Genomic DNA, 24,359 nt, shown 5'->3' with positions numbered 1-24,359 from the left:
CACAAAAACACGGCAGTTGGAACCAAAACTCACAAATTTGGACACATCAGACCAAAGGACAGATTTCCACCGGTCTAATGTCCATTGCTCGTGTTTCTTGGCCCAAGCAAGTCTCTTCTTCTTATTGGTGTTCTTTAGTATTGGTTTCTTTGCGTTTAGTGGGACTGTCATTGTTCTCCATCCCAAATCTTCCCATTGCACCCAAGCAAAATTAGCCAACAATTAGGCTATTGTTTATGTGTATTTCACACTATGTTGAGGTAAAAATCAGAGTATAATGCTTGTGTGGATGTCAACCCCAAAACATGTTCATGTTATTGTCATCGATCAACTGCACTGTAGTTAAAAACGACTTCGATAACCACCACCGATTTCTGAACGCTAGCTATGCTACCAGCTCATACAAATGGGAGTTAGTATTTAGCAGTCACTTTTCACTAAACCTGAAAAGGGACTAAATTAAAATAAAATTGTATTTGTCACATACACAAATACAATAGGCACCATGAAATGCTTACTGACGAGCCCTTAACCAACAATGCAGAGTTTTAAAAAACGAAGAAAAATTTGCTAAGTAAACTAGAGAAAAAATAATAACGCAATTACTATAATGAGGCAATATACAAGGGGTACTGGTACCGAGGCAAGATGCAGGGGTTCGGGCTAGTCGAGGTAATATGTACATGTACAGTAGGTAGGGGTAAAGTGACTATGCATAGAACAGAGAGTAGCAGCAGCGTATGTGAAGAGTGAAGGTGTGTGTGTGTGTGTGTGTGTGTGTGTGTCAGGAGTATGTGTGAGTGTGTGGTTAGAGTACAGTGAGTATTCATTGATCCTGCATGTGCAAGAGAGTTCATGCAAAAAATAATAAATAAGAATAAAAGGGGGTCAATGCAAACAGTCCAGGTAGCCATTTGATTAACTCTGGCAGTCTTCTGGGTTGGGGGTAAAAGCTGCTGAATAAATCACATAACATTTCATTTGTCACATGCTTCGTAAACAACAGGTGTAGACTAACAGTGAAATGCTTACTTACGGGCCTTTCCCAACAATGCAGAAAGATAAATGATGGAACAATTATAAAACACAAGGAATAAATACCCAATGAGTAACGCTAACATGGCTATATACACGGGGTACCAGTACCAAGACGATATGCAGGGGTACAAGGTAATTGAGGTAGATACAGTTGAAGTCGGAAGTTTACATACAACTTAACCAAATACATTTAAACTAGAATTTTGTGGAGTGGTTGAAAAACTAGTATTAATGACTCCAACCTAAGTGTATGTAAACTTCCGACTTCAACTGTACATATACCACTCCACAAATGTCTTGTTAACAAACTATAGTTTTGGCAAGTCGGTTATGACATCTACTTTGTGCATGAGACAAGTCATTTTTCCAACAATTGTTTACCGACAGATTATTTCACTTGTAATTCACTGTATCACAATTCCAGTGGGTGAGAAGTTTACATATCCTGACCAAACATCCACACCATGACGGTAAACCCAGGGAGTTCTTTCAGAACAGGGCAGAATGATTCAGAAAACAGTGCTTCGACAATGGAAATGTAGGTCAGCTAGCAAGACAGACATTGTTGTCATTTTATAAGTGGTGATAAGCAGAAATAAGGTTGTACTATCTCTCATAGTAGTAGCTGTTTCTCTTTAAAACAATTCCCTTGTACACAGCTAATAGCTAGATAGCCAAATCTAGCTAACTACTGAGTGCAACCCTAGTAACAGTACATATGAAGATGAAAAATGCAGGCCTACTGTACATCTTACTGTAGAAATTATTGGTAAAAACAAGTCTAGGTTGGAACTGCTGCTGTTAAAATACTAGTAATACTTTTCATTCTGAACTGGAATAAAGTTATTGAAGCAAGATGCTTTTTGAGGCAAACCCACTCACACAGTTCGGGGTCATCAACAGAAGGAAAGGAAAGGGAAAGGGGGATACCTAGTCAATTGTACAACTGAATGCATTCAACTGAAATGTGTCTTCCGCATTTAACCCAACCTCTGAATCAGAGAGTTGCAAGGGGCTGCCTTAGAAGCGATGTCCTGCCTGGCCGAGAAGCAGTAGATGTTCTGATCCAGTTTGGCACCACATACCTATGCGAGTCAGGGTTCGCAACTCTAGCATACTTAAAAAAACAAGTCAAGAAACAGACTCCATGCTGAACATGACCTCGGGGCTGCACTGTCAAAAACTGAGCCCAGAATAGACATGCTTGCTGAAGCTTCAACCAGCCACACACTTCTCATTAGGACTGTGTGTATGTGTTTTCTGATCTACATCTGTGTGATGTGAACGTTTCAGAGGAGACTGCGTGAATCAGGCCTTCATGGTTGAATTGCTACAAAGAAACCACTACTAAAGGACACCAATATGAAGAAAAGACTTGCTTGGGCCAAGACACATGAGCAATGGACAGTAGACTGGTCAAATCTGTCCATTAGACTGGTCAAATCTGTCCATTAGACTGGTCAAATCTGTCCATTAGACTGGTCAAATCTGTCCATTAGACTGGTCAAATCTGTCCATTAGACTGGTCAAATCTGTCCATTAGACTGGTCAAATCTGTAAACAAAAATGTTTGATTTTTGTTAAACTTGACAACTTGATTGGAGTCCACCTGTGGTAAACTCAATTAATTGGACATGATTTGGAAATGCATGTAGCTGTCTATATAAAAGGTCCCACAGTGGACCGTGCATGTCAGGGCAAAAACAAACCCATGAGGTCGAAGGAATTGTCCGCAGAGCTCCGAGACAGGACTGTGTCGAGGCAAGGATCTTTGGAAGGGTACCAAAATATTTCTGCAATATTGATGGTCCCAAGAACACACAGGTCTCCAAGAACACATCATTCTTAAATGGAAGAAGTTTGGAACCACCAAGACTCTTCCTAGAGCTGGCGATATACACTCTGAAAGAGCTCCAGAGTTTCTCTGTGGAGATGGGAGAACTTTCCAGAAGGACAACCGTCTCTGCATTATTCCACCAGTCAGGCCTTTATGGTAGAGTGGCCAGACAGAAGCCACTCCTCAGTAAAAGGCACAAGACAGCCCGCCTTGAGTTTGCCCAAAGGCACCTAAAGGACTCTCAGACCATGAAAAACAAGATTCTCTGGTCTGATGAAACCAATATTAAACTCTTTGGCCTGAATACCAAGTGTCATGTCTTGAGGAAACGTGGCACCATCCCTACGGTGAAGCATGATGGTGGCAGCAATGTTTTTCAGCTGCAGGGACTGGGAGAATAGTCAGGCTTGAGGAAAAGATAAACGGAGCAAAGTACAGAGAAATCATTGGTGAAAACCTGCTCCAGAGCGCTCAAGACCTCATACAGGGGTGAAGGTTCACCTTCCAACAGGACAACGACCCTAAGCACAAAGCCAAGACAATGCAGGAGTGGCTTTGGGGAAAGTCTTTGAATGTCCTTGAGTGGCCCAGCCAGAGCCCGGACTTGAACATGATTGAACATCTTTGGAGAGACCTGAAAATAACTGTGCTGCGACGCTCCCTATCCAACCTGACAGAGTTTGAGAGAATCTGCAGAGAAGATGGTGAGAAATTCCCCAAATACAGATGTACCAAATTTGAAGCGTCATACGTAAAAATACTTGTTGGTGTTATTCGCTGCTTCAACAAAGTACTAAGTAAAGGGTCTGAATACTTATGTAAATGTGATATTTCCAGGTTTTTTTGTATACATCTGCAAACATTTAAAAAAATACGTTTTTGCTTTGTCATTACGGGGTATTGCGTGTAGTAGATTGATGAGGGAAAAAATGATTTAATCCATGTAGAACAAGGCTGTAACATAACAAAATGTGTAAAAAGTCAAGGGGTCTGAATACTTTCCGAATGCACTGTATAAGCCTGGGATATCAACCATTCAAAGTTGGCCTTAGAATTCCATGTACCAAATTACCCTTTGGTTGTCACTAGTTAACACAGCCACAAAGTCATAATTATGGCTAAACCCTGCCCATTTCCACAATTGATCTTCTTAAAATCTAATTTTAAACCTAACCCTATCTAATGAAGGCCAAGTTTAATGTGTTGGTCCACCAGACCTTCCACACATTTTGGCAGGACTGTCTGGAAACGAGATTAGGTGTAATGTGACTAACATGACTTAACTTTAGAGCATATGCCACCCTGTTGTGCATGTGCAAAACATGCCACCCTTTATAAAGCAAACATTTATATCATATTTGACATAGTGGGTTATGTCACATTTTACATTGGTGATTATGTCACAGTTATGCCACATTTATGAACCCTTTAAAGCATGACATAGGGTTATATATGCATTGTAACACATTTATGTAGTGCTTATTAAGGCATTATGAAGGATTTATGAAGCCTTTATAAGCTGAATGTCATTTAAAGCGAGACCTTTGTTTCAATTGACTGATTTCCTTATATGAACTGTAACTCATTAAAATCTTTGAAATTGTTCCATTTTGCATTTATATTTTGGTTCAGTGTATTAGTATTGGAACAAAGAGCAACCTGGGGATACATGAAGAGATTAATATAATTACTGTGTCTATGCATTTGGAATATTTAGGAAGTCTAAAAATGTTTTGCTTAAATCCAAGCATCAACCACTATTGTCGGGGGCCATTTAAGACATAACATGTTACATTATATCAACAAAACTTATGGGCAGTGTGAGATATGAGGATATGGTCGCACCAGGAGGGGCAGCGATTGGTCATTTACTGGGTTGGTTTAGTGTAGTCCTCACTGTGGGGGTAACTGACAGAGACACAGACCGTCAGCAGTAACACCAGTACCACTCCTCAAGCAGTTGTAATAGTGAAAGGGCCTCTAGGGAGGATGCTTACCTGAGTGGAAACAGGATGTCATGCTCAGGCATGAGCGATCTCTCCCTAATGAGACCATTCATCTTTACTGCCAGGGCGATCCTCATTGAATGCAATGGAGCTGTCCCTACGACCAGCCCGGTTACCAGCAATTAGGGACGGACCTGTCAAAGTTGGGGAAGGGGGGTTAGCTGGGAGTTAGAGGAGAAGTATGGGTAGTACCGAGCGATTTAACCAAAGTTCTGTTATTTTTCCGTTTTTAAACAACGTATTGACCAAACAAAAACCATTTGAAGCTAAAAACATTCATATTTTAAATAAAAATCATTGTGGCTGCCATTTTTTTCTCAGACTTGCACACAAAACTATCCAGCTAGCCTGGCTTCATTCACTTTTAATGGATTTCTATTTTTATTTTCACTCATTCATAACACTTGAACAACACGTCTAAATGACACCAAAACTCATCAGTTATGTTGAACATGTTATCTGAAGATTTCAAACATGAAAATATGCTTAAACATATTACAAACCTGTAAAAACAGGGTTAGCTTGCTTCTTGTTGCTTCTTCGCATTGTGAAGTGCAGCACAACGCAGGCAGTAGCAAACACTCTGAACATCTCCCTCTAGTGGTACCACTAAATATTGTCGCTCCAGCTGAAAATATGGAATTTATTCTCTATGATTTTTTTTAAAACAGAGGGAGAACTTGTGTTATTTAAAAACCAATCTAAACATTGAATTGGTCGAGACCGTATATCTATGCATTCAAAACCAGTTTGAGGGTGCATGCTCACAGCTCAAATTGTGTCAGCCATACAGCAATTGGAAAACCAAATGATATCATAAACACAGCAATGCAAATGTGTATGCAGCCTTGAAAAACCCATACCAGTCACACTGACGTATAATCGGGCCCAAAATGTAACGTTATGAAATCACGTTGCTGCGACGTGGTGTTGAGGAGGTAAGGAAGATGACCAAATTGCGGTGGTTAATATATTACCTTCAGATTACGTTGCCGCAATGTTGTGGGAAGGTAATGTCATGACATCACCAATAATTTACAATCCATTATGTTGGAGTTGGTCATGGTTACGTAATGTGTTTGCTCAGTGACCCCACTCGGCACAGCCAGGAGAGTTTTTCCTAGCCACCGTGCTTCTACATCTGCATTGCTTGCTCTTTGGGGTTTTTTCGTCTGGGTTCTGTTTAAGCACTTTGTGACATCTGCTGATGCATAAAGGGATTTATAAATAAAGTTGATTGAATTTGTTGAGTGAATCTATTGGTTTGAGTATTGGCTACAAAATCACTTTAAGTAACTTTACTCAGATAGGAAACCTGTTGCACTTAATGTCTCAAAAGTTTTGAGTAATGACAGCACATTGGGGTTTACAGTGGTTTACACACCTATGAATATGACCTATGGATTTGAGGAATTATATAATTTTAGTTGCAAGGGAAACAACTACAGCCAAAGTCTAATATAATCTACTATTGTGTGACATAGAAATACCTATGTGGGTGATTTTCATGAAAGCAGTTTTAAAATGTCTAGGGAATTGAGCTACAAAACCATGATGCATCTGCAAAAATTATGTCTAGTTTTTGGAAAAGTGTCTTATTTGAAATACATTGGACATTTTCGCCTGAATATTGTACATTTTCACCCAAAATTCTTATTACCTAAATAGGTCTGGATTAAATCCTCAGGTAATTTTATACATGTTTTTTTCTTTAGAAAAATGTAACTTATTTGAATAAAAAAATATGTTGCTGTAGTTTGTAAATAAATCATAAAAAGTGTATACTAGTTGAAGTTTACATTAAGCTGTTTATTACGTATAAACACATTGTCTGTGGACACGTTTCATTACCTTAACACTTTAAAGTTCCTGTAAAAACTCAACCGTGACGCATCATCTCATTGTAAATAAGAATGTATTCTTAACTGACTTGCCTCGTTAAATAAAGGCTAAATAAAAATAAAACATCAAATCAAATGTATTTATATAGCCCTTCGTACATCAGCTGATATCTCAAAGTGCTGTACAGAACCCAGACAGGAAGATCACATCAGTGACTCAACCCACACAAGTGACACACCCCTCCTAGGGACGGCATGAAAGAGCACCAGTAAGCCAGTGACTCAGCCCCTGTAATAGGGTTAGAGGCAGAGAATCCCAGTGGAAAGAGGGGAACCGGCCAGGCAGAGACAGCAAGGGGCCTAATATTGAAAACATCTAGTTAAGTTAATTTATTCACTTATATGCCTTCAGAATGAGGTTCTTATTCTCAAACACCCCCTCATTTCCGAAACGTCTGAAAAGCTCAAATTTAGAAAAAGTCAGATTTAATGTAATATTAATTGTATAATTTCATTAGATTTTTTTTTGTGTGTGTCATGTTGAACTCAGGCCTTTTCATTAGGGGAGAAAAGTAAAAAAATATTGATTTGTTTCTAACTTTTTTTGGATTCAAAAACTGTTACGGTAATGAGAATTTTGCTAAAATGTTGGAAAAATGCATACCATCTGATCATAAAACATAATTATAAAATAGATAAGTATAGATCCTATGTCACGACTTCCGCCGAAGTCGGTCCCTCTCCTTGTTCGGGCGGCGTTCGGCGGTTGACGTCACCGGTGTTCTAGCCATCGCCGCTCCACCTTTCATTTTCCATTTGTTTTGTCTTGTTTTCCTGCACACCTGTTTTTTCTGCACAAACAGCCCTCTGCTCCCTCCATGTCTGTGTGGGGTATTGTTTATTGTCGAGGTTGGCAGGCTTCTGGCTGGTTAGCGCCAGGTTTTATGTATACCTGTGTTTTGTGGCAGCCAGTACTTTGTACTTTGTTTTGTGGTACTGTGTGCTGCCTTACTTGTTTTGGGCATTTGGTATTGGTGACGCTGTTGCATTCTGGTCTTACTACTTGCCTCAGTAAAGTACTTTGTGTTCACTCATCTCTGCTCTCCTGCGCCTGACTTCTATGCACCAGCTACACCCACCGTTGACATCCTAATCTCAGTGATTCAAGAGAACATTTTGTGAAAAATGACACTTCTGTGACATTTCTGTGAGACTGACCCAGGCATGCCAGTAGACACAACAGACACCAGATAGAATATGGGAATGAACAAATGGCCCTCTTAAGTGTTTCTACCATCTGTTCTGTCATTTTAGTGATAGCTAGCTGGCATTCATCATAACGTCCACTGTCACATCGGAAGAGTAAAAGCCCTGAGGGTGATATGATGAAAGCAGCACTAGAGCCAACCATAAAATGGAGTGGAAAAAAGGAAATTATATCTCCAGACCAACAGAGAGGGAAACGGTTACAAAATATTAGGCCCCAATTGAAAAATACAGATAGGTGCCATGGCAACACGGCCCTCAAAGCCACACAAACAAACAGTGGGGGAGGAGGATGATGGCATGAAAGAAAATACCAATTAAGTCCTTCTCTCGTGCTTGTCGTTATAATAACAAAGACACAAGAAGATGGTCCTTTGACCTTTTAAACTTTGATTCCCTCCCTTTGGTGTGAGAAGAAGAGGAGAGGAGTGGAGAGGGGATGGGGAAGAGAGGTGGTTGAAGTACAGTCACCACTTTGAAACTAACTCGAAGCGGGGGATGTGAAGAAGGAGGAGGAAGAGTGTCAGCCAGAAAGAGAGAGAAAGAGGTGTGAGATCCTTTTTTCCAGCTGTGCTCAGAAGCATCTGGGAATAGTGTTGGGAGTAGTGTAAGTGATGAGGAGAGAGATCTGGCACATCTAGCATCTTTGGTCCAACAGGTACACAACATCAAACCCAACCACATCACATCAAAGATAACAGCTAAACCCCCAGATCAGTCACACGACACACACTTACTGGAGCCACACTGATCCATCAGGACCTTAGTCTTTCAAAGGTTTTTCTTCTTCTTTTAACCAATGTCTTCTATCATACTATTCTCTCACCTCGTTCATAATGTTAGGGGGAGGGGGCTACCTAAGATTTTTTGGAGAAGTATGAAGTTGTGGTTTTGAACTCTCTGCACATATGACTGCTGAGAGAAGAGCATGAAGTGAGCCAGGGCTAAATAGCTCCTCTAACATGATGTGTTGACTGTGAAATATCACTGGCTTATCTGCAACCTACAGCAGACTAGGACATTTCAAGGAATCTGTTTTTGTCCGGGCTTTATGATCAAGAGTGACAGAGGCGATGACGTCTTCAATTCTACAGATAAAAAAAATAGAACAATGCTCTTTGTCTATCACATCTATGTCCTCCATTGTTTTAGTGAAAATACATCAGATATGTGTTGTGAGTGTCTCTTACAGCCACCTGGGCCTAGGAAGTGTAACACAGATGGAAACAGGCTTTATTCTGCCAGAAAAGGGGTTTGAAATGGACCCGCTCTCTCTGAAGTCATGAAACTGGATGCTCAGCGGTGGTTGTGGGGCTCATAATGCTGTCTGTCCTCCTTTCCCTCCATCAATATATCCACACAATGACTGATCCCACCACTTATCATTCCTGAGCTATCAGCAGGCCAGCAGTGGGGGACAGAGACACCAGACCCAGTCTTAATACAATATACACATTTGGCGATGACACCAACCACAGATGAATAGCATAAAGACCTGGGAGATCACTGGACAACAGACCATTATGTTGTGGGATATCGCTGTTGAAACGGTCCAGGCATACGAGATATGGGATATATTCAACTGGTTTTCAGCTGTCAATTTGTGAGTTAATGTCTCTGGTCCTTATGCTCACGTAACAGAGTCATCCTTCGCTTAAATGCTCCCTAACTCGTATAATACAGCAGCGTTAGCTGTGGCAGAGGGCCTTATCCGAGGGACACGCACACATGCATGCACACACGCACGTACGCAGTCCCTTTCATCCATTCCTGGACATCTCCCCATTACCTCACCAAGGGAAACATTCATCTCGGTCTTGTGCTTGTGTGTAGAGAGCAGAGTGCTAAAAGAAGCCACCAGCCTGCAACTGGTTTAAAACAGATAGCAAAAAACACAATTTTCCTCTTCGTTCTTTTTTCTGGAACTGGTCTGAGTGTGGAGCCTCTGAGGCTCTCTCTGGCTCTCATAGGGCTCTGGTCCAAACTAGGGAATAGGGTGCCAGGTTGGATACAACCTCTGTCCCTCTGGCAGTAATCCAGAAGGAGTGCTGCTGTGAACATAAACCAGCCTCTGCCCCAGTCTGGCTTGGCTACAATAGAAGGGTAGATAACCCTGCCTTTTAATAGCATGAAGCTGTCTTCCTGAATGTGACTTAGAGCCGTGGCAGCAGCGGCCCACCCATTAGGTTGGTAGAGGCGGCGCCCCACTTGTGATTGGTTCATTTAAAAAAGTAACACTATTTTTACATATATTTTAGGGATTATAGAAGTGCAGTAAGTGTACATTTTCATGTTTAAAACTATATGGTTCAAAACAAGTTGTCCAGTTACTACTCTGTCCCTCAATGACTGCCAGCAGCAGCTCCGCCTTGGTGGGCACATACGGTAGGCCGTGAGAACATTGCTTGGATGGTTTTGACAGCTATTTGCTATGAGGGGGAACTGCGCAAATGTAATCGCAGGATTTCATAGCATAAATTATTTCATTGCATAAATTATAACAGCACAAAGTAGATGTCGGTCCGTTCAGTCAGAACTTCTGCGTCTGCTTTAGTATCCCTCCCAAGTATCTCTCTCCAGACGGCTTACCTTCAGACGTGAGTGTCAGAGTCGTGTGTTTTGGTGGCAGGGAAGTCAGGCGCAGGAGAATTAAACTGAGTGTAATGGAGTTATTTAATGACAATGAACAAAACATACTCCAAACACTAAATGTAACAAATAACAAAAATGGGTACGAGGACACGACGCCCACCAATACAAACTATATACAACACAGAAATACAAACAATCTCTGACAAAGACATGAGGAGAAACAGAGGGTTAAATACACAACAGGTAATGAACGGGATTGAAACCAGGTGTGTAGGAAGACAAGACAAAACCAATGGAAAATGAAAAATGGATCAAGGATGGCTAGAAGACCGGTGACGTCGACCGCCGAGCACCGCCCGAACAAGGAGAGGCTTCGACTTCGGCAGAAGTCGTGACATTGAGACTAGATCTATCAGGTAGAGATAGAGCTAAAGCGAAAATCTACAACTACATCCAACAAGAGTCACTGGACAGAGGGGTACACCATCTAGAACCTTCTCATCGTGGATCTGGTAGGTCAAAACAAGCATGGCCAACTTGATTGTTTCCCCAGACATGGTACCAGGATAAAGTGACTAAGGGGACAGTGGAAATCAGTGAGGGGCAGGGGGTCATGTCCCCCCCCCCTCCCCCCCAAAATTAGAGACAGGCCAATTTGACCCCAAAAATAATATATCATGATTGATTGGAAATTATTTTCCCACTGTAGCTACTGGCTTTCTGTGGCTTTACACTATACAGTATTACTCAATTCTTCATTTTATGATTGGATCCCCCTTGCTGCCAATTATGCTTTTGGTTTGGCCCAGTCTTCAGAGGGCTTGGGGCAAAAATATTGGGCAAGGCTTATAAGGAGAACAGAGAAATAGCTTTCTCTCTCTCCTTTATCTTCTTAACAAACCCTTCATTCTGTGAGCTAACTTGTAACAGATTTAACATGGTCAATTTATAAGCACTAATAAGATTGATATTGAAAATGATATTTTTCAAATGAACAAAGTTGCTATTGCATAGTGATGAGATGTGCATCTTGTGTGTGAGTGCTATTTCTCAAAACAAATTTTAGTTGATAACGGTTATATCGGGCTCAGTTTTGTGTGTTCAAAGACAACTTGGGTATTGTTACAAATGTTGAAACAACTGGTTTCTAGAAGGCTGCAGAATTAGAGAAGGGCTGTTTCTCTGAACCTCAGACAGTAAGCTCAAGCAAGCCTGTTTCTCTACCCAGTCAGAGGCAACCTGACGGTTTCACAGACTGACCAATCTATCCTTATGTTCAGAAAACAAATTTGAAGGCCATAACTATAGGGGGAAAGCCCTCATCATGTTTACGCAACCTAACAATCACCCTAAGAATGCTTCCAGGACCACATTTATATTTTATTTCAATTGAGAAAATCTGAAGAAATTGGCCCACCTTTTGTCTTTATTGATAGAAATTGCATAGCAGTCAGCTGATTTATTTCTCCTTTACTATTTCTTCTTCTTGATTTCAATATGGAAGGGAAACCAGGTGCTGGTGTTAATTATTATTTTTTTCATTAGTATACAGTATTCCAATACCATATTTTTCTTTAACGATAGTAGCAGTTCATTCAGTTGGGGTAAGTGAGGGGCCATGGGAAGTTCACCCATGATGAAAGGGGGACAAGGGGGAATGAAAGAGTTTGAGTTTGAGAAGCTAATGATTAGCACAAATAAATTGCCAAGCCCATGCTTCCGCCTATTTATTTATAGCCATTTTGCTGCATCAGTTGGGCTATAGGCAGGGTTGAAATTAAGGCGGTAGTGTACGGTACAGCATGGTGTCCCGTCAAAATAAATAGTGGGGGTAAGGCGTACCGGTAAACCATGAGCCTACCACAATAACTCAAACAAAAATGTAAAGAAAACTGTAGGCATTATTACACCATCATTTATCATCAACCGCATGTGAGGCATGAAAAATGAGCAAACTGGTCGTATAGACTACGCTCCACAATGTGATGTGGTTTGACAACACATACATTTTGCCAAGGCAGAGATGAGAGGCCGACACCGAGACGACCGCGGACCGCAGTGAATGCATCAATTCTGACCCAATGACAATTCCAAATGTCATTACATTTTTGGGGTGTTGTGTGCAGATGTCCTTTTCCATTCACCACTGTTTGGAGGCTGGGAATATTGTGAGTGGATGAATGTGCCTGGGTAGCATTGTAAAGGAGCCCTTTGAAGTGATTGATTGACAATCAGATAAAACACATGATGACTGGTGGCATCTGTAACCCCTTTTTGGAGCAGATATAACTTGTGTGTGTTTGGGCTGCAGTGGGCCTCCTAGTTTGGTACCCTTGGGGCGTGATTGTATGCCCCCATAGTATGTTACACAGAGTGACCGACGGAAACGGAACGTACAGTTATGCTACTGTTTCCTGAAGGCTGGAACGAGGTATAACATATTTTGGCCAAGGCGCCGTCAGGGGGTTTGGTCATTGACTCCCCATAATATGATATACCTCGTAGTTATTTTCATAACTATACGATTTGTAACCAAAGGGTGAGATGGTTCAATCTTTATCCACATGGGACAATGTCCAGATATACTGTCTGTGTAGCGCGAGTAAAAAATACTAAACTTGCTTCTGTGGATGTTGGCATCTCTAAAGGAATCAAGGAATGTAACAGACGTCAAAGCCGATCACATGAACGTCAGAGAGGAGATTCCATTTTTTTCTATTTGTTTTATATACATTTTATATTGAAAGCAGAGGATCAGATTCATAAGAACTCATGCCACCTCATGAAGCACCAGGCAGCATATCGTAGTCAGATACAGATGTATCTCATGATGACGCTTCGTAGGGCACCGGGTCCTGCACTCTCACCCTACTCAGAAAGTAGGGTGTTGGCATGCTTATACCCTACACACTATATTGGCAGAGCAGAGGGAGCAGCACAGTTAGACTGATCGAATGATAAAGCCTGGAACAAAGGACATGCTGAGGTTTCACTTTCTTATTTTCATTTTTTTCTTTCTCAAAAGGTCATCATTAAAAAAACATTTTTCATTAGGAAAACGTAATGAGCGCCAGAGGAGTCGCTTGGCAGCTCTCTCTCCGTCTCTCTCTCTCTCTCTCTCCGTCTCTCTCTCTCTCTCCATCTCTCTCTCCGTCTCTCTCTCTCTCTTTCTCTCTTCCTCTTTTATAAAATCATGCAAACCACTCTTCATCACTCTGTCAGATATTTGTTTGGACTGTTTTCATTATTTCAAGTCATAACGGCTTAGGGGCGTCCGTGTTGGGAGGAGGTGGGGTACGGGTTCAAACTCTTACTGTGTACCGATCCTTCTTTGGTGACTGGTTCTCAGTGTGAAAGGCCAGTATGACCACTCACTAGCATTTAGCTAACTCCATATAGTTACACAATAGGCCCCTCTATGACTAGACAAGCCTAACACATTGCTACAGAGAGTATAGGCCCCTACAGTGCATGACTAGTCAAGCTTAACACATGACCTATGACTATTCCAACCTGCCACATAACTACAATATACAGTAGGCCCATAATGTATGACCTATGACTAAAACAGTGATGTCTGCCAGGGCACACTGTCCTCTCACATTGTGTGAGGCCCTGATCGTCCCATTTACAACAACTGGACCTAGGGTTCAAATAATATTATATATATGTTTTTAAATACTCTAGCTGTGCTTGATTAAGCTTGCCTGCATGGTGCAATGGAACCAATGGAATAGTCCCGAAAGGGCAAATCCCATCCATCTGACACTTCAGACAGGCAAAGAAAACAAATATTACTTGAATCCAGCTCTGATGGTACAGGCCTTGTTCTGTGATGTCCTGACAAGGGTTTTCTAACAGAGAACATACATAGCTGGCACTGAGTAGTCTCTAATACAACCCAGTTCTTCACTGGGGGACTTCCCCCACTCATAACTGTGACACGGGAGATGAATGGTGGAGCTGGCTGACTAGTTCTGGGTGTCAAAGACAAATGAGGGAGCAGCCCACCTATCAGAGAGTTGGAGGCAGGCGGACACGGCATTCAGTTAGCTGGGGAGGGAGTGAATAATTTGTTTTGCGATAAATATATCACTGTGATTGACGTGCATGTAAGTGGAGTCAAAGAGCCGAGATGGAAACCCAGGGAGTCTGGTGGTAAGATAATTTGACATGTTAAAGATACTGGGAACAAAGAAGAGAAATCATACCTTTGTTTGATTTCTGGGGAGTTCTGAAGTGAATTTAAGCATTGAGAATAAAGCAGGTCACCTTGTATTTAATGCATGTGAAGCATTTTGAAAGTTGGTGAATGTAGAAATTGGTTTATTCTTCAATAAGCACGACTTGAGAACAGCTTATCCACTCACATGTAATCAGACATTCACGATGACATTACTAACCTACATGAAGATTAGCAGACACCACATGTTCTCACAGTGAGTGAGTCAGCTCATGTCCAATCCTTCATAAACACAGCCTGAAAGCCCCTTCCCTTCTTATGGCCACATAAACTTTGACATGTCTTACTGAGAAAGCTGTAGTCCCAGCCCATCCAGCGATGTGTGTCTACTATACACTACTGTTCAAAAGTTTGAGGTCACTTAGAAATGTCCTTGTTTTTGAAAAAAACATTAAAATAACACCAAATTGATCAGAAATACAGTGTAAACATTGTTAATGTTGTAAATGACTATCGTAGCTGGAAATGGCAGATTTTTTTAAATGGAATATCTACATAGGCGTACAGAGGCCCATTATCGGCAACCATCACTCCTGTGTTCCAATGGCATGTTGTTAGCTAATCCAAGTTTATAATTTTAAAAGGCTTAATTGATCATTAAAAAAACGTTTTGCAATTATGTTAGCACAGCTGAAAACTGTTGTGCTGTTTAAGAAAGCAATAAAACTGGTCTTCTTTAGACTAGTTGAGTATCTGGAGCATCAGCATTTGTGGGTTCGATTACATTCTCAAAATGGCCAGAAACAAAGACAGTTCTTCTGAAACTCGTCAGTCTATCCTTGTTCTGAGAAATTGAAGGCTATTCCAAGATCTCGTACAATGCTGTGTACTACTCCCTTCACAGAACAGCGCAAACTGGCTCTAACCAGAATAGAAATAGGAGTGAGAGGCCCCGGTGCACAACTGAGCAAGAGGACAAGTACATTAGAGTGTCTAGTTTGAAAAACAGACACCTTACAAGTCCTCAACTGGCAGCTTCATTAAATAGTACCCGCAAAACACCAGTCTCAACATCAACAGTGAAGAGGCGACTCCGGGATGCTGGCCTTCAAGGCAGAGTTGCAAAGAAAAAGCCATATCTCAGACTGGCCAATACAAATAAAAGATTAAGATGGGCAAAAGAACACAGACACTGGACAGAGGAACTCTGCCTAGAAGGCCAGCATCCCAGAGGCGCCACTTCACTGTTGTCGTTGAGACTGGTGTTTTGCGGGTACTATATAATGAAGTTGCCAGAAGATGCCAGACCACAAATGGGGTACTTAACGGGGTATTCAAGTGGGGTATTCTTAAATTCAACATTATCCTCAGCTCTGGCATCTTCCCTGATATTTAGAACCAAGGTCTGATCACCCCAATCCACAAAAGTGGAGACAAATTTGACCCTAATAATTACATTGGAATATGTATCAATAGTAATCACTGAAAAATCCTCTGCAGTATCATCAACAGCAGACTTCAACATTTCCTCAGTGAAAACAATGTCCCGAGCAAATGTCAAATAGGCTTCTTACCAAAATACCGTACAATAGATCACGTATACACTCTGCACACCCTTATTGACAAAGAAAGTCTTGTCATGCTTTGTTGATTTCAGAAAAGCTTTGGACTCAATTTGGCATGAGGGTCTGCATGGAAAGCAGTGTTGGGGGAAAAACATATGACATTACAAAATCAATATACACAAACAACAAGTGTGCAGTTAAAATTGACAATAAACACACACATTTCTTTCCTCAGGGCCGTGGGGTGAGAACAGGGATGCAGCTTGAGCCACACCCTCTTCAACTTATACAGTATATCAAGGAATTAGCAAGGGCACTAGAACAGTCAACAGCCCCCGGCCTCACCAAACTGGACTCGGAAATCAAATGTCTACTGTTTGCAGATGATCTGGTGCTTCTGTCATAAACCAAGGAGGGCCTACAGCAGCACCTAGATATAATGCACAGATTCTGTCAGACTTGGGCCCTGACAGTGAATAATGGTGTTTAAAAAAGGTCCAGTAGCCAGGACCGCAATTACAAATTCCATCTAGACATTGTTACCCTAGAGCACACAAAGAATGACCTACCTCGGTCTAAACATCAACACCACAGTTAACAAGGCTGTGAACATTCTAAGAGACAAGGCAAGAAGGACCTTCTACGCCATCAAAAGGAATATACAATTCGACATCCCAATTAGGATCTAGCTAAAAATACCTCAATCAGTTATCGAACCCATTGCCCTCTATGGTTGTGAGGTCTGTGGTCCACTCACCAACCAATAATTCAAAACATGTGACAAACATCCGATTGAGTCTCCGCATGCAGAATTCTGCAAAAATATACTTTGTGTACAATGCAAGACTCAACAATGCATGCAGAGCAGAATTAGGACTATACCCACTAGTCATCAAAATCCAGAAAATAGCTGTTAAATTCTACAACCACTTAAAAGGAAGTGATGCCCACACAGAGAAAAACCTAGAGAAGAGTCCCTTCAGCCAGCTGTTCACAAACAGACCCCACAGAGCCCCAACACAGCAACACATTAGATCCAACCAAATTATGAGAAATCAAAAATATATATATTTGACACACTGGATAGAATCAACCTAAACACAGAGCAAATTGGAATGCTATCTGGCCCTTAACAGAGAGTGCACAGTGGAAGAATACCTGAACACTGTGACTGACCCAAAATTTAGAAAGTCCTTTACTATGTACAGACTCTGTTAACATAGCCTTGCTATTGAGAGAGGCCACCAAAGGCAGACCTGGCTCTTGAGAGATGGGCTGTGCACATAAAATGAGGTATAAACTGAGCTGCACTTTCTAACCTCCTGCCAAATGTTTGACCACATTAGAGATGCACATTTCCTATAGATCACACAGACCCAACGAATTGGATCACAAATCCAACATTGATGAACTCCAATATCTGTTAGGCGAAATACAGCAGGGTTCAATCACAGCAGCAAGATTTGTGGCCCGTTGCCATGAGAAAAGGGCAACCAGCGGAGCACAAACAACATTGTAAATACCACCAATATTGATCTGTTTATGTACCTTCCCCTGCTATTCGTACTACCATTAACACATTGCTAAAGCACTGTACATAGATGATGAAATGTATTTATCCTTTTGAAACCTTTGTGACTGCAATGTTTACTGTTAATTTCAAATATTTTTTTATTGATGTTGTTTTGTGTCTTCTCTCTTTCGTTTGTTTATTTCACTTGCTTTAGCAATATAAACACGTTTCCCATGCCAATAAAGCTGAGAGAGAGCGAGACCATCCTTCAGTGATGTTTATATTCCGGGGGACGTTTATGAGGTTGTGTAATGGATTGTATCCCTTTAAGGGTTCCTAACAGTTCCTCTCCTAACTCTTCCTTTTCACAGCCAAGCACATCGGTCGGTGTGTGGCACATATTTCTCCTCATGAGAGCTCTGTATTGTTTCAATTAAGTGTGTGTGCGTGCATGCGTTTGACCAGTTTTTAAATCCCCCAACCCCTCCAACTAACATTTTATCATTCATTTGCGACTGACGCACAGCTTTCATGACAGTGCCAAATAATATCAGTTTGGATTATTCAGGCTACATTCCATTGGAACCACGGAAGCATACTCATGGCTTGGTTCTGGGTTCCGAGATTAATTCCTTGCTGACGCTGTGAGGTGTGGAACATTTGTGCTACTTCTAGTATTGCTACATGAATATATTAATGTCAGATACACAAACAGACACCATACAGAACAATAGCTTCATTGGTGACCTTTTGCTAAAAAAAAATCTCATTCACTCAGTCTCCGTAGCGAACATGCATATATCCTCAAGCACGCCATGCACAGACACACGGGTGCACACACACAGGCGCGATTCAATGGTCATTCATCAGTTTGTATATGTATATCGATAATTCTAGATAATTACAGTTGTGTTTTGTCAGGCTCCATAGAGTTAGAGAGAAAATGCTGGCTCTTCGGCTCATGGTAATATTTCTCATTCCTGTGTGTGTGTGTGTGTGTGTGTGTGTGTGTGTGTGTGTGTGTCTGTGAGAGAGTGTGTGTGCGCGTGCGTGTGCATGTATAACAGAAAGGGAGAAATGAGGGTTCATGAATAATGCCTCTTGCCTCTGGTGTAACTAGGACGAGATGAATCCCCTCTCACCAACACCCAGCCCTTTTTTCTGATTAATTTCACATTCATAATTTAGTAATTGCAGCTCTTGGACACTTGGATATACAGCTAATGAGATTTACTCTTTGGACCCGGGTCTCAGTGTGCTGTAAATATACTGAGTAGTGTGCCCAAGTGGAGTGCTCCATAACTCAACAATGTTTTTGTAATGGTTATATGAAGATTTTAGATATAAATATTTCCATTTTATACTCCCAGTTTTCACAGAATTAAAGTAACTAGCATCTTGCTGAACCACTTCCACCCTCTGTTATCGCTTTGCTACATTTCGAGAGAGAGAAAAAACCCATGGATGATAAATTAAGTGTGATTTTCCCAGTCTACTGCTTCAAAACGCCATCCAAAGGGCAGACATTTCAAACACAGTCTTGCTGTTTCTCTTTCATTCTCCTTTCCAGATGGCTTACGAGATAAAATATCTGTGCCTGTGATAACAAGAAAGAAGAGACACCCATCTAAAATCCTGGTAGAGGAAAGAAAAGAGGGGACAAACAAAAGTAATTAGAGAGAAAGAAAATGCCAGCAATTTAAACTAATCCGATTAGCGGTTGATTCTGCCATTCCTAATTGAGCTGCAGCAGTGGGACTTGGAAACAAATGTTTACTTATCAAGCATGGTAACTTAACCTAGCCTCGTACGAACCATCCTGATCTCGTGAGGTCACATTCTGTTTCACTATCCGTGTGGCAAAACAGAATGTGAGATTGCGAGATCAGGATGAATCATGCAAGGCTAAACTTAACCCTCCTCAGGGACAATACAGGGTGCATAGTGTGTGTGTGTGGCAGACAGTGCAGGTTTAAGATGAGGAAGGACAAAACATTTTTTATGAGCATGGCCTTATTTCTATTACAGCATATTGGATGACTCGCATTCATATTCCAATCACCCAGTTCAATGTAACAGCGATGGGTTTAGGCTACTACATGATACTCTATCATTCCCATCATGAGGTTGCTACAATTTAGGCTATGAATGAAAGTTTACAATGTAGGTGCACACAGATTGAGAGACAAATTTAAGTGACAGACAGTGACATTCAATTCCAACTTGCCTGCATCTAGCTGATATAGGGTGTAATCATTAGTCCAACAGTTGCAAACGAGAGTTTCTACTAGACAAATTCATGTATGTTAATCCCCATTTTGTCCTGTTTGCTTCCGTTTAAGAAACGTTTAACAGAATCGGCTAAATGAATACACCCCTGATCACGCGAGAACAGAGTTTACTCTCATAACAGCCATGTTGTATTCCTTCTCTTCCCTTTGCTTGTGGACTTCAATGCACAACACACCAGCTGTATGTTTTCACTCTATTGTTGTTTTATATTGTTTTATATATATATTGTTTTCACTATATAGTTTACCTCTTGGGGATGTCATTAGAAAACGTAATGTTAACTTTCACTGCTATGCGGATGACACAAAGCTGTACATTTCAATGAAACATGGTGAAGCCCCAAAATTGCCCTCGCTTAGAAGCCTGTGTTTCAGATATAAGGAAGTGGATGGCTGCAAACTTTCTACTTTTAAACTCGGACAAAACAGAGATGCTTGTTCTAGGTCCCAAGAAACAGAGAGATCTTCTGTTGAATCTGACAATTAATCTTGATGGTTGTTTAAGTCTTTACTGAATCTCTTCAGTGGGTCATATTATTGAGTGTAGTCTGGTCCAGGAGTGTGAAGGTGAACGGAAAGGCTCTGGAGCAACGAACAGCCCTTGCTGTCTCTGCCTGACCGGTTCCCCTCTCTCCACTGGGATTCTCTGCCTCTAACCCTATTACAGGGGCTGAGTCACTGTCTTACTGGTGCTCTTTCCTGCCGTCCCTAGGAGGGGTGCGTCACTTGAGTGGGTTGAGTCACTGACGTGATCTTCCTGTCTGGGTTGGTGCTCCCCCCTTGGGTTGTGCCGTGGTGGAGATCTTTGTGGGCTATACTCGGCCTTGTCTCAGGATGGTAAGTTGGTGGTTGAAGTTAAGCTGGATAGGGCCACAGTGTCTCCTGACCCCTCCTGTTTCAGCCTCCAGTATTTATGCTGCAGTAGTTTATGTGTCGGGGGGCTATGGTCAGTTTGTTATATCTGGAGTACTTCTCCTGTCTTATCCGGTGTCCTGTGTGAATTTAAGTATGCTCTCTCTAATTCTCTCGTTCTCTCGGAGGACCTGAGCCCTAGGACCATGCCTCAGGACTACCTTGCATGATGACTCCTTGCTGTCCCCAGTCCACCTGGCCGTGTTGCTGCTCCAGTTTCAACTGTTCCGCCTGTGGCTATGGAATCCTGACCTGTTCACCGGACGTACTACCTGTCCCAGACCTGCTGTTTTCAACTCTCTAGAGACAGTAGGACTGGTAGAGAAACTCTTAATGATCGGCTATGAAAAGCCAACTGACATTTACTCCTGAGGTGCTGACGAGCTGCACCCTCGACAACTACTGTGATTATTATTATTTGACCATGCTGGTCATTTATGAACATTTGAACATCTTGGCCATGTTCTGTAACAATCTCCACCCGGCACAGCCAGAAGAGGACTGGCCATCCCTCATAGCCTGGTTCCTCTCTAGGTTTCTTCCTAGGTTTTGTCCTTTCTAGGGAGTTTTTCCTAGCCACCGTGCTTCTACACCTGCATTGCTTGCTGTTTGGGGTTTTAGGCTGGGTTTCTGTACATCACTTTGAGATCAGCTGATGTAAGAAGGGCTATATAAATGTATTTGATTTGATTTGACCAGGTGAAAAAACCTTTCCAAGCCAAACCTCTACACACAGCCTACATTGTTGTCACCATATTAGCTAAAGTAACGTCATAGTCAGCATAGAAAATAGAACTAACGTGTTAGTAAACACGCTACAATCAGCAACGCATTAACAGCAACGTTAGTGTACAGTCAGTAAGCAGTTACAACGGCGGGCCCCGGTGGCAATAAATTAGTAATACCAAAAGTTTACCTTGACTTGGCAGAGTTCCATTGTTGTGCTGGAAAGTCATAAACAGCTAGACGTTTCGGTAGGGTCAGTAGGCTAAACTAGATAGCTACATTTGCTAGCTAAGTACAGTTGAAGTTGGAAGTTTACATATACTTAGGTTGGAGTCATTAAAACTTGTTTTTCAACCACTCCACAAATTTCTTGTTAACAAACTATAGATTTGGCAAGTCGGTTAGGACATCTACTTTGTGCATGACACAAGTAATTGTTCCAATAATTGTTTACAGACAGATTATTTCACTTATAATTCACTGTATCACAATTCCAGTGGGTCAGAAGTGTACATACACTAAGTTGACTGTGCCTTTAAATAGCTTGGAAAATTCCAGAAAATGACATAGGCTAATTGACATCATTTGAGTCAATTGGAGGTGTACCTGTGGATGTATTTCAAGGCATACCTTCAAACTCAGCTCCTCTTTGCTTGACATCATGGGAAAATCAAAAGAAATCAGCCAAGACCTCCACAAGTCTGGTTCATCCTTAGGAGCAATTTCCAAACGCCTGAAGGTAACACGTTCATCTGTACAAACAATAGTACGCAAGTATAAACACCATGGGACCACGCAGCCGTCATACCGCTCAGGGAGGAGACGCGTTCTGTCTCCTAGAGATAATGTACTTTTGTGCGAAAAGTGCAAATCAATCCCAGATCAACAGCAAAAGACCCTGTGAAGATGCTGGAGGAAACAGGTACAAAAGTATCTATATTCACAGTAAAACGAGTCCCATATTGACATAACCTGAAAGGTTGCTCAGCAAGGAAGAAGCCACTGCTCCAAAACCGGCATAAAAAAGCCAGACTACAGTTGCAATTGCACATGGGGACAAAGATCGTACTTTTTGGAGAAATGTCCTCTGGTCTGATGAAACAAAAATAGAACTGTTTGGCCATAATGACCATCGTTATGTTTGGAGGGAAAAGGATGATGCTTGCAAGCTGAAGAACACCATCCCAACAGTGAAGCATGGGGGTTGCAGCATCATGTTGTGGGGGTGCTTTGCTGCAGGAGGGACTGGTGCACTTCACAAAATAGATGGCTTCATGAGGAAGGAAAATGAGGTGCATATATTGAAGCAACATCTCATGACATCAGTCAGTATGTTAAAGTTTGGTTGCAAATTGGTCTTCCAAATGGACAATGACCCCAAGCATACTTCCAAAGTTGTGGCAAAATGGCTTAAGGACAAAAAAGTCAAGGTATTGGAGATTGGCCATCACAAAGCCCTGACCTCAATGTTTCAATTAGTTATTCGGTGATGTGATTATATTTTGTATAGTTTTATCTAAAAAGGATAACTTTTTATAATGTCTTACAATTTGAACTCTAAGAAATTCACAGAGGAGGATGGTCCTCCCCTTACTCCCCTTACTCCCCTTAATCTGTGTTGACTACCTTCACGTCAACAGGAGGTCGAGTGGGACTGACTGAAGAGCGTTCAGAGCAGGCCGTCTTGCATTCAAGCCCCAGGACTTCTTAATGTTCAGTTTTGCTTTTCCTGGAGAGCATACAGTATTTACTGTAACATGGTGATAGACAGATATAACGGCACAAGGCGAGACCCAGATGCAGACACGGGAGGCAGATGGTTTGAGCTCTGATATTTATTATAGTCCAAGGAGTAGGCAAAAGGCAGGTCGGGGACAGGCAAGAATTCATAACCAGTCCAAAACGGTACAGGGCGGCAGGCAGGCTCGAGGTCAGGCGCAGGCAGAATGGTCAGGCAACCGGGCACAGAGTCAGGACAGGGAAGGGTCAGAACCAGGAGGACGAGAAAAACAGGCACTAGGAGAAAACCGCTGTTTGACTTGACAAACAAGATTAACTGGCACAGACAGACAGAAAGACAGAAAACACAGAGATAAATACACAGGGGATAATGTGGAAGATAGGCGACACCTGGACGGGGGTGGAGACATGCACAAGGACAGGTGAAACAGATCAGGGTGTGACAGAGTGATTTTAGGTTCAGTCTCTGGCCAATCCTTGACTCTCAAAGATTTAGAATAAAATGCACCTCTCCTCTTCGCTCTCTCTCTCTCTCTCTCTTTTTCCCTATTTCAAAACGTGACGCCATACCATGCAAAATCCCCAATGCCACTGCATCTTTGTACTCATTCCAGACCCATAATGTAACATTGGCTTAACTTGGTCAGGCTGAATTGATTAACCTTGACCTGTATCTGCTCCTTCTGATCAATGTCCAGTCTACACCCCCTCTGCACTGAGGTACTGACACCCTATTCCCCATTTAGTGAACTAGAGTGCACCATAGGGCTCTGGTCAAAAGTAGTGCATTATATAGGGAACAGGGTGACATTTGGGATGCAAACAACAATTGGCTGTCTTCCTCATCCA

Source organism: Oncorhynchus mykiss, chromosome 20, assembly GCF_013265735.2.
Source record: "Oncorhynchus mykiss isolate Arlee chromosome 20, USDA_OmykA_1.1, whole genome shotgun sequence".
Classification (NCBI taxonomy): Eukaryota; Metazoa; Chordata; class Actinopteri; order Salmoniformes; family Salmonidae; genus Oncorhynchus; species Oncorhynchus mykiss.
The sequence above is the reverse complement of the archived record's forward strand: the minus strand, read 5'-3'. Positions refer to the sequence as shown.